The sequence below is a fragment of the Grus americana genome, chromosome 2 (genome assembly GCF_028858705.1).
Source record: "Grus americana isolate bGruAme1 chromosome 2, bGruAme1.mat, whole genome shotgun sequence".
NCBI lineage: Eukaryota > Metazoa > Chordata > Aves > Gruiformes > Gruidae > Grus > Grus americana.
The window spans coordinates 10,298,986-10,316,100 of record NC_072853.1 but is presented as its reverse complement, the minus strand read 5'-3'; positions in this window follow the sequence as shown (position 1 = coordinate 10,316,100).

The following is a 17,115-nucleotide window of genomic DNA, read 5'->3' as shown; positions in this document are numbered from 1 at the left end:
TTTCCACTGAGCTTTACAGTGTGCAACTTAGGTGCCTGTCAAATGAGGCTTTAAGGCAGATTTGCTAATGACCTTGAGAGATGGACAGTACTAGAGCAGCACTGAATGAACATTTACTGTTTCAACATGTTTTACTTTGCAGAGCACAGCTCTGCTATGATCTCTGAGTTAAGAAGAGTCAGGCACGGTGGTAGCTTACAGAAACCTTCTTTAATTAAAAAAGAAAGTACCCGTGTGAAGGTATTATGGTGCTTGATTTGTTGAATATATCTACTCACTGTCTTCTGTCACCCTGAGCTGTAGCTCAGACTATTCAGCTTCCAGAAGCTGAAATTTGCCTTTAGTAATAATGGCCAACTAAATTCTTTAACATTCATTGCAGGAAGGACATTTACAGAAGGTGTTCACAATTGAGCATACGATCAGACAAATATCCACTAAGGATAATGTGCCTGGCCACTTGAACTATATTTAGAAAAAGAAAAAATCCCATTTTATTCTAATATTATTTCTTAAGTCACACCCAGAGGGTCCTTAGGCAAACTGGGCTCATTGTGCTAGATTCTGTACATGTGCAATGTAAGAGGCAGGAGTCTGGCTCAAAGGCTTTCATGATCAAAGCAATAAAAATGTGAAAGTGGGCCAGAGATGCTGGTAATTAGCCTATTCTCTGAGCTTTGCTTAAGTGTTTTAAGAATTCCCTACTACCTGTGCAGATCCTAGAAAATGAATCCTGATCCGACTCATTTATCACCCCCCTCTGTTTCAGATGTCAGTGTAGCTGCTATAGCTGAAATTAGGCATCTAATGACTCTGAGTGGGGCTGTAATTGGAGGGAGATAAAATGGGATTCATCTCACCTGCCTTAGACACCTACACTGTGGAGAGCTACCCATCAGAGAGACAACCTCTGCTCCTTTCAGTCAGTGAAGAGATAAAGCATCTTTAGGCCATGTCATGCCAAAATAGATGCCTAAAGCAGACCAGCCAAAATTCTCCGTGAAAGTACCCATTTCTTTCTGTTCACTGTAAGGGGAGTCCAGATGTTGATGCCTGTATGGGGCTGCCTTCCCTTTCTTCAGGTGAACAGTGTGCTGTGGCAGGGCTGTATCCAGATTCGTTCTTTTCCTTGATGTCACATGCATTTTGCCTTAATTCCTTATAATTGACAGCTTTTTGTAACAAGGTGATCACTCACATGAACTAGAGCAGATGAATACAGCTCTTAAATGGACTCAAGCTTCTGTGCATGCTAATGAAACCAGAAAAATAAGAGACAGAGAAACAGGCTAGAAATACAGAACAAGAAAGTAACACAATAAGTGTTAGAAAAATCCTAGTTGGTCTCATATAGTGTGTGGAAAATAGTTTGAGTGCAGACATTGTGATGATGGGGGACATATAATTTATCAGTTTGATATTATCAGCAAATAAAGCAAAGCAGAATTGCAGTTAAAGACCAAAGAGGTAATTGAAGCTCTTTGTAGCTCTTGGAAGCTTTGCTGTAAATGCACTGGGAATATTGCATTAAGTTCTAACTACTGGAAATTAGAAGGCATTCAGGAGAGCAATAAAAATGATTAGGGGCCTGAAATTACTGACCTAGGAAGAAAAGATGAGGTAGATTAAAGCGCATCCTTGAAAAGATTAAACGATGAGCTAATTGCTCCACAAAGGGCTCCACATGTGGTTTTCCACACCACCCAGAGCTTCAAAGGACCACAGTGTAGGTGAATGCCAGTTCTGATATGTTGTTAGCGATATAAAAATCCAGTTTAATCCAGAAACACAAGCTTTCTTCATTTCTGATGCCTTCTGACCCTGAAATGCTGTTTTTATAACCACAAACCCAAGGGCTGGAAAACCCCTTTGAATTTCTTCCTTCAACCTCTTATTTTCCAAGTACTCAGTGCCTTTCTTTTAGGACAGAAACACAAAGCTTTTAAAATCTTTATGCAATACTGGCACAAATGGTTAGTCTCTCTTCAAGGGCCCTTGGGCAAACTTCCTGTATATGTCAATAGAAATCCAGTGAATAGATTGAAGTGAAAATATTGTCCTGAGCAAAGAAACTTTTTTCACAACTCCAAATTTGTCACTGCTCTATTTTGAGGTTTAATTGCCACCTAGAGCATTTGGATGCCAACAAAAGTCAAAGAATTCATCTGTAAATATTTCACCAATGCCAGTGGCAAGAGCCTCTAAAAATACAGTAAAGGACAAAAGGCTCAGGTTGAACATCAAACTTATGTCTGAAAATGCCGACAATCCAGCGAATTAATTTCCTGATTGATGCTATTGTCCTGAGCATTGACCAACCCGCCCTGAATCACACTGGAGGACTTGGTGTTGTCATCGTGCATGCTGCCCCCACGGGTGGTAGAAAAGCGCACTGATAAAGAGACTATTTTTCTGGAGGGTGAGTAGCATAGGGCCAAGAACTTGAAGCTGACTATGAACTCTTTGATGCAGGAATTATTATTCAACTAAACCACATCAAAGCTGCTGAGGTTATGTAAGGATCTAACATACCCTTGGCTTTCCAGAACCCACAGGATCTGGACTGAGCTGACCTGAGCCAAAGCTGCAAGTGCAAACTCAGGCTGCTCTTAATGATCACACGGTGTTTAATGATGATGCAGGAAAAAGAAAGAAATTAGGATCCAGTTCACTGGCATGGTGAATCCTGCCTTTAACGTAAATCAAATTTAAATGAACTCTACTGCATGTACTCGTGTCACCGTGGAGTTCACAGGATTTAAGCAGGAGTCATTTTGCAAAGTAAGCATATGGCTAAGTGCTGTCTGAAATAGAGATGCTTTCCTGGAACATGATTGCAATCAGAAAGAGAAAATACTAAGACTGAAAAGAAACACTGTGATAAAATAATCCAATCTTCTCTCTACCAGATGCCATAAGATGTCACCCATGGGATCGTGAATCACATAGATACTTCTGTGGAGTGCTAGAACATAATTTTCTTCTTGATTTGAAGATCTGCTGTGATGGACTTCTGGCTTTGAGTTAGTTATGCCAGTGAGTAGTTATGCTGTCAGTGCATGAAAAAAATGCCTTATTTTGGCAGTTGTTGGTCACTCTGATTACTAAAAAAAAGAAACTGTAGCAAAACCCCAATGCCTTTTAGGGACAAATATGTAGGTTAAGAGGAATTGTTTGAACAGAGCCCATTAACTTATCCCTCCTTCTCTCCCTCCCTCTTACTTCCTCTCTGGTCACACCTTTTAAAATCATCAACTCCTTAGACCTGGATCTGTTCCTCTTGCTTTAGATCTAAATCATCCAACATGCTTGGGCTGTTGTATTAGTCATAGTTGATATCAAAGTCCAAAGCTCAGTGTCATAGCTCTAAATCAGGAAAGAACCCTAGGAGAGGCGTGATATAAAAGAACATTAATTAATGGAGTAGCAAAAGTCTTCTGAGCCCCTAGCAACAGCTACCAAATATTTGACAGCTTTACTCTAAATGTGATCCACATTGTACCTGTTCCACATGGCTGCTTTGTAGAAAGCATGGACTGCCAGGTTTCTCCCAGGTAGTTAAAATTCAATATCGTTCTATAAATTTGAAATGTCAAGTCAGATCAAAGAATCTGAAGCCATCCAAGGAGTGTGCTGCAAACACTGCATGCTAAGTGCCTGCAGGTATTCACAACCTGCCAACCAGATATCTTTTACCTGTGCACAGACTCACAAAAGCCAAGGACTCATTAAGGAGGGAGGTGGAGGGATAATTCTCTACCAGATTATTAATTCATTCTCCAAAGGTGACAAATTTGCAGGTACTATCAGGAGATCAGCTCTCTTCTGCAAGCATACTGACAGTGGTCAGAAAACCAGCACATCACTAGTACAGCATCTTTAAAATGACACCTGCCCTGCAGTCCTATGGCACTGAATAAGAAAAAAATTCCCTTAGAGGAGAAATAATAAAGAGTCCTTGTATTAATGTTACCCCTGAGCTGGCTGTTCTGCACTGTGTGTGCTCGATGGACCTAATCTTGTTCCTTCTTTGGAGGCATCGGCAAAGAATCTGTCTCATTTTTCCCTTTGGAAAAGGACGTGGTGAAATCCTGGCACCTGTGAAGCCGGTGGGGATTTTGGCAGGATACCTTGCAAGGCTTTGGGACTGGGCAAAGCAATGACCCAATTCCATTAACAGTGTCTTTGGAGGTGCACTTCTGAAAGAGATTGGCTTAAAAAGTGTACCAGGTATCAAAGGGTCACTGCTGACATCAAGTGTGTTTAAAAAGTGACCTTTACCACTGCATCATCTGGGAGAGCTGAAAATGGCCCGGGTGACTCATGTGGTGCTTTGGGAAAGCACAGGAACTGATTTTTAAGATGATGGAGTGACTCAGATTCACAGATCACCTCTCCCCCTTCACATGTCCCCAGAAATTGAAATAATTTTAAAACATCAGTATGGTTTTCCTAGATTAACATTTTTTATCTTCACACACAGAAGAAATCTTTAAACTGAATATGATAAAATGTGACTGCCAGTTACTGAGATGTTATTTTATTTGACACTTTGTTCCATCTCCTCTGTTCCTTTCCTGCCCTGTCCTTTCTTTTTACTTCAATTTCTCACTGGATTTCTCCTTTCATTCTTTCCCTGTTCCTCTTTAAATTCTCTCCAAAGTAAAAATTGAACACAAAAGGTCCTAGTCCTAATCCAACATTTAAAATCACCAAACTGACAGCAAAATGTTCTGCGAATACATTAGAAATATAAAGAAGGAAAAGAGAGTGCGTAGCAGCCCATCATTTAATGGGAAGAACTAATAGAAAGGGGTTATTGCAGAGAAGGCTGAAAATAATTGCCATTTTTGGTTCACTTTTCTCCCCCAAAAAAGATTACTTATGCCTAGATACATGACAAAATTAATTTTAACAAAGAGATTGAAATGCAAATGAGATCAGGGAGTGAACCAAAAGTCAGTGGTTATTTATATAAAATAGATGTGTTCAGCTCAGCAGGGCCTGATAGAATTGAGTGGGTTTAAGGAACTAGCCGAGGCAGCTCTGAATTGTTGGTGATTATCTCCAGGAAATCAGCAAGGGCACTGTGGTCCCAGAGGACTGCAGGCAAGCGTACATCATATCAGGGATTTGAGATCAGCTAGTTTAACTTTGTTACCTAGGTAGGTACCAGAAAAGATTATTAAATAATCAATTTCTGCAGGTTTTTAGAATAATAAAAAGATGCTTAAAAAGCAATGAGTGTAGGTGTGTCGGTAACAAATTGGGCCAAATTAATTTAATTTCCTTTTTTGAAAGAGAATTGGAAAATCGTGCGGACGCAGAAGATGAGATCTGTTTAGTAAATTATATATCCAGCTTTAATGATGCTAGTGATGGTCTCCTGATCGACAGTAGCACGTAAACTAGGAGAATACAGTTTAGATCCCTGGCAGCTGATGTTCAGCAGCACAGGAGCCGGGCAGAACAAATAATGGGTTGTGTTAGTCTGTTCTCCTTCATTTCCACCTCCTCATTTTCCATTAATAGGACCCTAGGTTGGATACCAGGGTCCAAATGATATCAGTGGATGTAAATATGGATTGAGGAACCACAGAGAAAGGGTGGATTTTCACAGTGAAAGAGGGGTTCAGTGGGGCCCAGTCCAGTCTCCTGTGCTGGTCATTATTTTTGTGAGTGATTTTGACGATGAAGAGGCAACATGCTCAGGACGGCTGAAGAGACCCCTGGATGGAAGTGGGCTGTCAGCTCATGGTGGGAGATCGGCCTTGAAAATAGTTTGATGGATTGGAGAGGGTGTCTGAAACCAGTCAGATGAAATTCAGTGAAAGTCAGGAGCCAAGTGCAGTATTTTGGGATGAAAAACGGACAAATATAAAATGGCTAATGCTTGCATTAGTACAACAACTGCCAAAAAGAGTATGATGAGTATAGCGGATCACAAATTGAATCTACTTTAAAATGGGACGGTGTTGCAAGGTTGAAAAATTTTCTTCTGAGAGATATTGATCAAGGTTTTGGCTGTAAGGCTGAAGAGGTATGAGTTCCAGAATAACTTAAAGAAGAAGATATAGGCAACATCAAAAGAATCCAAATTAAATACACAGAAACAAATGAAGTTTGTGAAAGCTGAAGAAAGTATGTTAATCTAGAAAAGAGTAGGTTAAGTCATGGTCAGTCAGTGTGCAAAATGATGTGACAAGGCCAATGAGAATGTCATCATTTGTGCTTGTAGTAGGATAGGAAGAAATCAGTTCATTTTAATCTATTTACACATCTAGCAAAAGATAAAGTATATATTAGGAAAATATTTCAAAATATGAAAGATGCAAAGCACAGACAGTGCAGATTTTGTGGGATCTTCCTCACTGATAATTGCTAAGAGTAGCAGGACAAAAACTTTACACAGACAATCTAAACAAAAATTCCTGTCCTTAGGGCAAAATGGTCTATTGTCATTCCTTCTGGTCCTATACTTCCATGCATGCCTGATCAAGTAATGAAATGAATTTACCCATCCATGCTGCCTGCATGCATGTCAAACATTGTCAGGATGTGCTGAAGCAGGAAAGGGGATGGAATGGCTCTGGTGCAACATCAGGAAGGAACTGACTGTTCTTTGGCTCGTAGGGATGAGAACTGCAGAGCCCCATTTCTTGTGGCTTTTTAGATATGGCTTGCACAGTACAACTTGTCCCATCTCCATAAACATCTCGTTGAAGCTATTGGGTTGGGGCTGAAAAAAAAGGTGGTGGAAGAAGTTAAATTTAAAATTCAAGAGAACAGCAAATACAAACAAATCCAAGTGATAATTTATAGTAAGCCTTGAAAGAATGACGGAAATGGAATAGTGCAGTACAGAAGAGAGGATGAACACAGTGGCCTTGTGGCCATAAGCTGGCAATCAGGAAGGGTCCGAAAGGAACCACATATGATGTCAATGTTTCTCCATGACAGTGATTCAGAAGTTAATAAACTTTGGATAATGAAATAAAGTGCACCCAATCTTTCCTTAGAGCTACAGTGTTCTCCTTCGTACCCAGCTTTGCCCAGCACCCACACCTAACGTTTGAGTGCCTGATCCTCTGCATGTCTTGACTATCTGGACCTCATTTTAGAGAAGGGCCAAAATAAGCTTGGAAAAACTTTTCAAATATGTGTCTATGCTAAAAGCAAAACACAAATATCGTAGTCATCTCTTGAGTTTGGCATTCCAGGCAAAATGGGTGTAGTGCTCAGGCTCTTCTGAGGTACAAGGACCCCTTTAATCACCATCATTCAGCCTTGCTGATACCATCTAAGGTCTTGCGATGGAGGGGCCATAAGAAGGTATATAGAGATATGAAGGTGTTAAGTGATTTGTCACGACAGTCTAGAACAGAATTTGGACCTTACTCTCCTGTTTAGCTCTGATTTTACATTTTGATCTGCTGTGAAATAGAACACATCTAGAATTTTATAATGACTTTCCATTCTAGCACAGCATCAATGGAAATCCTTCACAACTGAGCTCTATTGACCTAAAGTTGTTAAAATACTATTTCTGTTTCATTAACTCTGAAGGTATTATTGCACTTTTACTGGCTCTTTCCTTGTAAAACTTATGTTTCAAGGCAATGTTTGAAAGCAACTTGTAATCCACTCTCTGCCATTCTTGCATATTTTTTTTCTTTCTCTAGTGAACACTGGTGCTGGCAAAGAACGCAAGGCTTGACCCAGAAATAAATTTATGCAAAACCAGCTTGTACACTTTTGCTTTAAACCTAAGGGACAATAGTCAAAGTTGCTTCACTTCTATTTCCACTATGCAGATTAATTAATTCATGTTCACAAAGTGCTCTGAAAATTTTGGCTAGCGGTGTTATATAATGCTGACATTGTGAAAAATTTTTTTCCTAGTCTGTTTCAATAGACATCAGTGTCAGGAGAGAAACCTACTGAAATTCGTGGTTAGCTTGCTAGTAATCTGAGACAGATGATTATTACTGGAGAAGGACAGAAGTGTTAGATGAAGTTTTGCTGAATGCTTTAATTCTTTGATCATTATTGACATGTGACTGACAGCCATAACAAAGGTCTGAGAGGGAGTAGCATATCTAAGTGGTTTGTGTATGCCAATGTCCCACACAGGCAGTGTTTGGGGTAGAGCTGTTGATCTTCACCTCTCATTTTGAGGTGTGGTGGAGTAACTTACAGTTTCCTTATCATATTCAACTTTTCCTATCCACAAACACTGTGCAAAGGGCCAAACAATGTTTTTATTAGTCCCAGAGGACTGGAATTGAAGTGAATTGCTAGGTTATACTTGTTGGATCAAAAGAGAAGGGACACTCCACCATGATGCCTTCATTAAGGACCCTTAGTGGGAGAGAATGGTGGAGGAGCTGGGATGTTTCTAGTGTCTGTCTTTACTTAGGGAGACTCTTGTTTCTTTCTGCAAGCCGTAGCCAATTGTCATGGGTAATACATTCTAAGTCTATTTAGAGCGAAGACTCTAGAGCTTAGAGTCTACTTAGAGTGTCCAGCTTTTACAACGGTCGGCGTCAAAGACCACCCAGGCTGTGGAGCAGTTGGGGAAAACAGTCTCTCCTTGGCCTCTCAGTAAGGCAAGGCTGATTCAAGGAGCTCTGATAAAATTAAACCCCAAAAGCTTCAATGCACCACATAGCTGAAGAAAACCACCAATGTTTTATACAGAGACATAGCTCATTTATGAGACCTCACAAGTATCTTGTTTCGAAGTGCACCAGACCTTATGCACTAGGTCATGGGACTTGGACAATATGCTGGATTACGTGATGCTTGGCTTGGACTGCCTTCTAGTAGTATATGTTCAGCCAGCCTCCATGGTCGTCTTCAGCCAGGGGCTTTGACCCTTCTCCCTAGGATACTTGTGGTGGTGTCTTTTTTTTATTTATATGGTCTCACAAGCAATACAGTATGTGCATACAGCTGATCAGAAACCACGCATGAAGCAGCCACAAGACAATACGCCAGAGCACAAAGACTCTTAGCTCTGACTCCTCTTACTCATTGACCATTTCATTGTGTTGTGTTGCACATTAGCTAATTGGCTTTATAGTTTGTTCCTACACTTACCAGTGCAAATCACACTTCAGGTATATGCCCAGCCATACAATAGTTATTACTGTTGTTTCAAAAAAACACATAAAAAGGTCAGATAAATTCCAAGTATTCTGGAATTTAGGCCCTAAATTGTGGGTTAAGTCCTGTTCGTGTTGGACTTCTCAGAGTTTAGCATCACACACAAGATCTGTTGTAATCAACTTCCCTGTTTGAGGAGTTCCCCTGATGAATAGGTTTGCTCATTGCCAGGTTCACAGCCAGGGCTTTTTTAAACATAGCTTTCCATTTTCATGGCACATCAGTAGCCAGTGCCCCTCTTCCACACTGTAGTGAAGCAGCGCATCCTGCACGGTTCCCTTCACAGGAAGAGATTAATCTGGGAGGTCTGATGCAGACAGTGGCTGGGAAATCATGGCTGTGATGCTATGTATGTCCTACCTATAGGGTAACATGAGGCAGAAACCAATAGTGAGCCCCATGTTCATTACCTGAGCCTCTGCAAGTCTGTTTTAAATGTGTATGCCTTGGCAGTAGCAGTGTTACTGCATCTGCAATAATTGCCACCTGGTCTAAGCGCACTGATGAAGCACATCTCCTTCTCTGACCTTATGAGCTGATCTGACAGAAGACATGTCCTCTTCCCCAAACTTTGCTTCCCCCTATGTACTTACATAAACAACTACTTTCCTATTTATAAACCTAAGTGCTGCACTGCTAAAGACCCTCATAGACAATTCTGGCTTACCTTGGATGCAAGTGTGGTCTCCCTCATGTAGTGTCTCCAGGAAGCTCTTTCATGTGCAGTATGGAACACAAAGAAAGATCATTCTGCTGTTACTATTTATCATCAAGATATAGACATTAAAAAGGTTTTAAAATATCAGCTTTAACCTGGCCCAGTGATTATTCTATTGCTGTAAACCAGCAATGGGGAACAAGGGACAGAAAGGAAGGAAACCATTAGAAAAAAATAATAGAATAACTCAGTATTTCTCTATATAAAGAAAAATGGGCTCAGGCTTGTCAGTGTGCCATTTATTAAACACTATCTTACTTTTGTTTTGCTATTTACTTCAAATGCCAAAGAACCTCTGAATTGGCGGTGATGAATGGAAGTTTTCTGGCATGCAGCACCACTGAGTTCAAAAGGAATAAATGTGATCAGGCCCAGTAAAACACATTCCCCGTTTCATTGTATCCAGCCACTCTTGTGTGTTTATTTAACTTCCCTCTAGTCATACAAGACTGAAATGATGAGATGTGAGGCTACCTGGTAGCCTTCTTGCAAAAATATTGTTATTTTGACCCATCTCAGCAGCAATAATGTCTTCAAAACAGATCTTTGGCTTAATATAATCCTTGCTTTCAAGGTAGACCAAGGTTATAATAACAGTGCTTAAATCTTGTAGGGCGAATTATCTCAGAACTTGACAGCTCTTTGAAAAAGAAAGGTTCTTAATATTAGTACATCTGTTTTCAGATGAGGACAATGATGCAAAACCAAAATAAGTTTCTTTGGTAAGCAAGTCAGTGGCAGAGTCAGGAAAAAAAACCTTATTAGAATTATAGTTTGAAGGACCTTAACCAACATTAGACTGTAAAACTCCTGAAAGGGGTATTAAAGTTTAATTTCAGCAGAGCTATGAGGTTTTACAATAGCTGAAGAGGGAGGCACTTCTGCAGAAGCTGTACCTTGCACTTTGCACTAGGGAACAGCTGGTTAAATGAGAACTTTGGTTCCTGTTTATGTTGAGTCATAGCAGACTTGTTAAAGCTTACCCATTCCTGAATCTCAGCAAACTAATAGGTGTTCTGGAGTAGCTTGGCCATGATCTGATGGGCATGGGCTGCCCTCAGGCAGAACAGGCAGTCAGAAGACTTTTGGCTGCTGCTATAAATAACAACTGTTATTGCAAGATGTTCTCTGTGTTGTTTATGCATGAAGGCAACGCTGTTAGGATAGCAGCCCTAGTCTGAGAAAGTCTTCTGTAAATGTATGGGTATTATGCAATAACACCCCAAATGCATGTGCACATACTGCATTGTTGGGAAAGGAGCTAAAGTATTAGCTTTCACCTGCAAAACTAAGGTGATGGCCTTTTTCATGGGATCAATATCTGGGCAGTATAGTCTACTGAGAAATGAGAACTTTTGGTGTGAAATTAAGCATTTCCTAGATAAGGAGCTACTACTGAGAGCCTTCAGCTCTGAAAACAGCTGCTTCTTTCTTCGTGAACTGAAATGGACAGTGTTATGTCCCTGAAAGTTTAAAGCTACAATTAATTGTCAATTGACAGACAATACGCTCCTTGCCCCCCGCTCTCAACCAAGAAATCAGTGGAAAAACTGAGCGACTGGCTTAAGGCCACTCCCTGTAAGCTCATGGCGAAGGGATGGAGTGACAGCAGGGCATGGTTAGGATGTCCTCATGCAAAGCCACTAAATGTTGGGCTCCAGGCTAAATAAGCATTTGCTAAAGAAAGCAGTAATGGGTGTAAATGCCTGGAGCAGGCAGGAAGGGATGTGATGGGGACTGACTGCCATGGAAAAAGGGCCTGGGGGGGGACCACCTTGGTACACCCTTTCCCACTCCATTTTTCCCCTTCTCCCCACTGGTGTGGCAAGCGTATAGGCCAGAACATCCTGATGGCTGTTGGAGATGGAAAGGGGCTGATATTTCCAAATCTGAGCCCCGGTAAAGCAATGCGGCAATTCCTGTCAGCTGAGTGCAGGGATGAAACCCCACTGACTGTTGTTTAAACCCTGCTGCTGCTATGCTACCTCACACCCGTCCCTGGAGGAAGGTGGCCATGCAGCAACCCACAGGTCTGCACAATATTCAAGGCTGAAACTATGTCATCTAGCCACACTACATCCCATGAGGCTAGTACGATACCACAGATACATGGCACTTGGCCACCTGATGTTGAATTCCAGGCTTAAACAGTGTTTGACAAACCCTACCAGAAGTTAACAAATGCGGTTCAGTCCTTCCAGTCCATCTGTCATAAACCAAGTTGCATAAAATGCAAGCTAATTCTTAAAAGGGCTACTTTAGATATTTCAGAGGAAGGTTTAGCTCTGGGGGTCACCTGAAAGTCCCTGTGCTCCACCACCTGTCACCCTGGTCTCTGACAGCCAAATAGTTTCAAATCCTTAAACAGAGGTTAATCAGCTCTTCCAAATCCTATCTCTTTAGTGAGTTTAGGGCAGCTTGGATATCAAGACTGTGCCAGGCAATTGCTTGTGCACTTTACCATCTTGCTGAGTCCCAGACCTTGAAAACTTGCTGTATAACAGTGGAAACAGTTTAATTGCATGTGATGTATGAAAACTTCACTGGTTTTGAACTTTCAATTTTCAATTTTGGTGAATGCCTCCTTGTTCTTGAATGAGAACTGGCAGAACAAGCACCTGCACCTGCTAGTTTCTCTGGATGGAACATTATTTCTGCTTCTTGCCAGGAATGACTTTACTGGGGACAGAGAGGGTCTAAAGGGCACCCAGCTCCCTTTTGGTAGCGGCAGCTGCTGTTGCACCTTGGCCAGAACCTGCTGATATGACTCTCAGTGCGGCCATACAGATACCACCCCGTCCAGCCTGGAAGCCCTTCAGATTAACAGTCCCTGCCTCTTCAGCATCTCTTCAGATTAGATTTTGACATATATACAAAAGGAGAGACCACTAAGAGATGCCCATTTCCCCAAATCCTTGCTTTGACGCAAAGCAGAAAGAATGATTGCAGGCAAGTAACGGCCTGATTTGAGCAAGCTGATGGAGAGGAACATCTGCCTCTGGTGACAACCTGCACCCTGCCGTTGTCCCTGGTTTGTCTGCATGGGCTCTGTGTCTGATGGCCCTGCCACAGCCCTGGGTGAGCAGCTGGGGGTTGAAATGACCCTTGCTAACAATGAGAGGAAGAATCAGGAGAACTCGTGGTTGCCTTTCATCACAAGGGGAGGGAAAAAGGATTTCTTTCTGAGGAGCCTCAGCTGGCTCCAGCCTGTTCTAACTACAAAGGCAGTCTGTTTGTCTTTTTTTTCAGTCCTTAGGAAAACTGAATGACTGTCACCAGAGATGCTCTAAAAATAACCAGGCAGATCTCCGGACTGCACCAAGAAGGCAGTGAGCTCCCTTCAGGAGATGACAAACCATGCTCAGATCACAGCAGCTCCCAGATCAGGGCTGCCAAGCGCTGCCTCCTTTATTGCTTGCAGAGCGCTAGTAATTTAGAGGTGCTAATCAAAACTTTGGAGCAGTAACTTGTCCTTCAGCTAGGTGGGATGAGATAAAGGAATAAACAAATTTCTCATCCCATTGTTTTCATTTAGGAAAACTTTAATCTTGTATCTATCTTCCAAAAAGATCATCTAAATGAACAGTGACTTGTGGTCATTATGGCTTTATCCTACACTTTTTTCCCCTTGCCCTGCCCTTGTCACTCTTCTTTGCATAAATACAAAGAGCAAGTTTGTCCTTAAACAAACTCAAATGTCAGCTTGTACCTGTAGTTCTTGGCCTCTACATCTTTGTATTGATTCATACCAGCTGGTAAATCAATCTACTTTTCTAATTACTAGATTTAGATACTATACACGAAAGCAGTTTGTAAAGACAACATTTTCCTGTATTATTATCTCTATTGGGAGAAGAGGTTTTTATTTTGCTTTCCATATTGTGAGTTCTGCTTTTTAACAAAGATAGATTCATGTGTGCAGCAAAACACTTGAAAATGATCATAAAACCTGGGGTGAGAGGGATGAAGGAAATAGGAAGGACTTTTAGTTTCTGTGTGTCCAGAAACTGTTTCCTGCTTTGGTTTTTTTGTTGGTGGGTTTTTGGTGGCTTTTTTGGTTTGGGTTTTTTTTTTGGTTTTTTTTTGTTTTTTTTTTTAATGAGTGATGGAGAAGGTCCCCTTTTAGACATTTTGAGTAAAGTACCAAGTCATAGGAAGTCTGGCAGAAGTGTCAAGTGGAGTTGTTTCTCTGAGCATGTCTCACATGAACAAACTGCCACAGCAGAATCAGGAGGAAGATGAGGTCCATGAGGTTTCCCAGTGATGTTCCATGGACTGTTTTGTTGCACTGGTGGGCAGCAAGGTTTGTATTTGCCCTGCTGGAGCAATTCCCTTGGAATTCTGAGGTGGTGAGGCATTTGCATCTGCTAACCAGGCTGGGAAGTTGAGAACTGTTGGATTCAACTAATAGCCCTCCGTGAGCTGGCAAATGTGAGGCTCCTTCTGGAGTCAGTGGAGAAGAGCATGACTGAAGGAATCACGGAAGAAAGTTTTCAATGTGGTGCCTGGTCCCACTTTTCCCATAATTGGAGGGAATCTGGAGTTTGAGATGGATGAAGACATGGGAGCTGAATCTCACCTTTGTCATTAAGGTTGCAAGAACCTTTGTTCTCTCTACTCTGCCCCAGCCTTCTGCTTGGGAAGGCAAGTCCCCAGTGCTCTAGGGTTGACACGTACTTCATCAATGTGCTGAACCTTGCCTCTCCCACAAGCAGCTGCACCTGCTTTCAACTGCTTGCATAAGCAAAGTTCAGAGATCATATATTACTCAAAAAAAGCAGCACATTCTGTATCATTGACTCAGGCTTGCTTTGCTTTATGGAGGTTACTTTCTCATGGTTATCTTGTCAGTGTGCATCAGCTTGGCAAAGAAGTAGTTTGTTGAAGGGAATAACAGTGCATATATATTTAGAAGGAGGGCATGTAGACAGATGATTCTGACACAAAGTGACTAATTGCTTCTGATAAAGGACTGGGAGACATTTGCACCAGTGGTTTCTGAAGCTCTGCTGTTCCTGGTGTTGTGCTGACAGGTAATGAATGAAGATGCTGCTGAACAGGGATGTAAACAAAAAAGATGGCAAGTTAAACTTCATCGTAGTTAAAAACCAGGAGAGAAAACAAACAGAGAACAGTGCTTCAGAAATGTAAAAAGACAAAAATGTGCAGAGAAGAGAAATGTTACTCTCTAGCTTCTAGATTTGCAATAAAAAAGTGATAAAATGCACAGACACTGTGTCATTAATATGAGGTTCCAAGTGCTCTACAATCATTTTAATTAATGGCTCACAGAATCATTGTGAACCAGAAAAGTAACATCAGCTTTACATAGTCCACATGGACAGGAGAATTCAAACTGCTGTTTTTCTCTTTAAAGAGGAGAGAGAGACAATAGACGCAAATCTTCAAGATTTTTTTCTTAATGTACAAAATCCTGGTTTCCTGAACACAGGAGAAATGAAGTGAGTAATAACACCCCTACTCTCTAAGAACCACCCCAGCTCTTAATAAAAAAATTCTTAATTTTGTCTCCAGGATGAGCTTTTGCACTCATTCAGTGTGATCCTTCACTTTTTTATGCTCCTGGGTTTCTTCCCTTGACCTCTTGCTCTATCTGCCTCTTGCTCAAACAGTCCTGGTATGACAGTCAGTCAAACCACTTCAGTGCACCTATCTTTGTTTTATATAGTGATATATTCGGGGTGGAACTGTTACTGTTTTATCTTTTTATTTCCATAAGGAACTTAGCTGTTCCTATCAGTAGCTTACAAATGGAAAGATAATGAAGGCCCTATATTTCTTATCTAGTCAATTGGTTTCCTAAATGCACAGATCACCTGCAAGCTGCTTGGTTTATGAGTTGTTTGGAGACACACCCCAGAAATCAGGATGTCAGCTCTTGGAAGACCCTTCTTCATCAGCTCCCCAGCTTTCCATCCTTCACATTGCAGCTACACAGCTGCAGTGATTCCTGGATGCTGCTGGATGTTTTCTGCTTTTCTACATCCCTCCCAGACCACTCTTTTTTACAGGAGCCATCAGATACAGGTCTCCCAGCCTCTTCTTGTGCTCTCTACCTCCCCTGGAAAATGAGGTCATAAGGCCTTACAGATACTACCCAACAGGTTCAAAAAACCCGAAGTGTTTACACCTTCCTTTAACTCAGAAGACCAGTCTTAGACAACTAAAACGGAGACCAAGAAGATCCTGGCTCTGAGAATCCTTGGTGTAACAGCCTTTGACATCAGCAAGAGGCTGCAGGTCTGTTGCTTTGCTCCCTTCTTTAAGGTAGTCTTGAGCTCAGACTGAATTTCTACTAGTGAATCATGTGTATCCCCAAAAGGCAATTTCACCTAAATCAAATGTGATGAACAATTTTTAGGAATGACAAAACCGGTGTATTTCCTAGGGGCAATGTCCTCATCTGAATGACAGAGTCACGAGGGGATGGAGTCTTAAAACAGGGACAAGATGCCGCTGTGTTCCTCTTCCACCAAATAGTGCTCAGACACTCACCTCACACACGGGAAGGCACTTTAGGATTCAGGGCAGGGCATAAACCATGTCTTTGCCCCTCTCAAGCCACGTTCATGGCCTTTAAACCCCAAATCTTCCCAGTGCATTGGTCTTGGTCTTATCAGTTGTTTGGCTTAGCAGAGCCCAAGGCACACAGCAGGCAACATAAAACAAATGTTTACTCAAATGCTGTTTTCAGGGCCCCCCGTATCTCAGAGCTGCACATTTTGGGAGTGCAGCTGAGCAGCTGCATAGCCAGATGCAAATGAGATGTTAATTAAGTGGGAGTAGGTAGGAGAACTTTTCTCTCTTCTTCTTGTAAGTCCAGGAGGCGGTGATCCCCTTTACTTCGGTGATGCCTTGGCACCTTCATAATTCACCGTACCCTGCCCTGTGATGAAACAACTGGGATAACACGAGCTTAGCACCTGTGAAAATACAAACCAATTATTTTTAAAAGCTGGCAGTGAGTGCCTATCAAAGAGATTTCTGACAGCAGCCGTGTAGTTTAGGAAAGGGTTTGTGTGGCATAATAATTATGTCAAGTTGTCCCAGCCCTGTAAAGACATTGCATACAGAAATGGCTTTGAATGTGCTTTAGAAATGCAGCTGGTCGCATTCCCCTTCCCAGCAGCACTCTCCGGAGATGCTGGAAGGGGAGGGAGAGGACAGTGAAATGTCGGTGCTGGTGTCAAGGTGCAATCCACACTTTG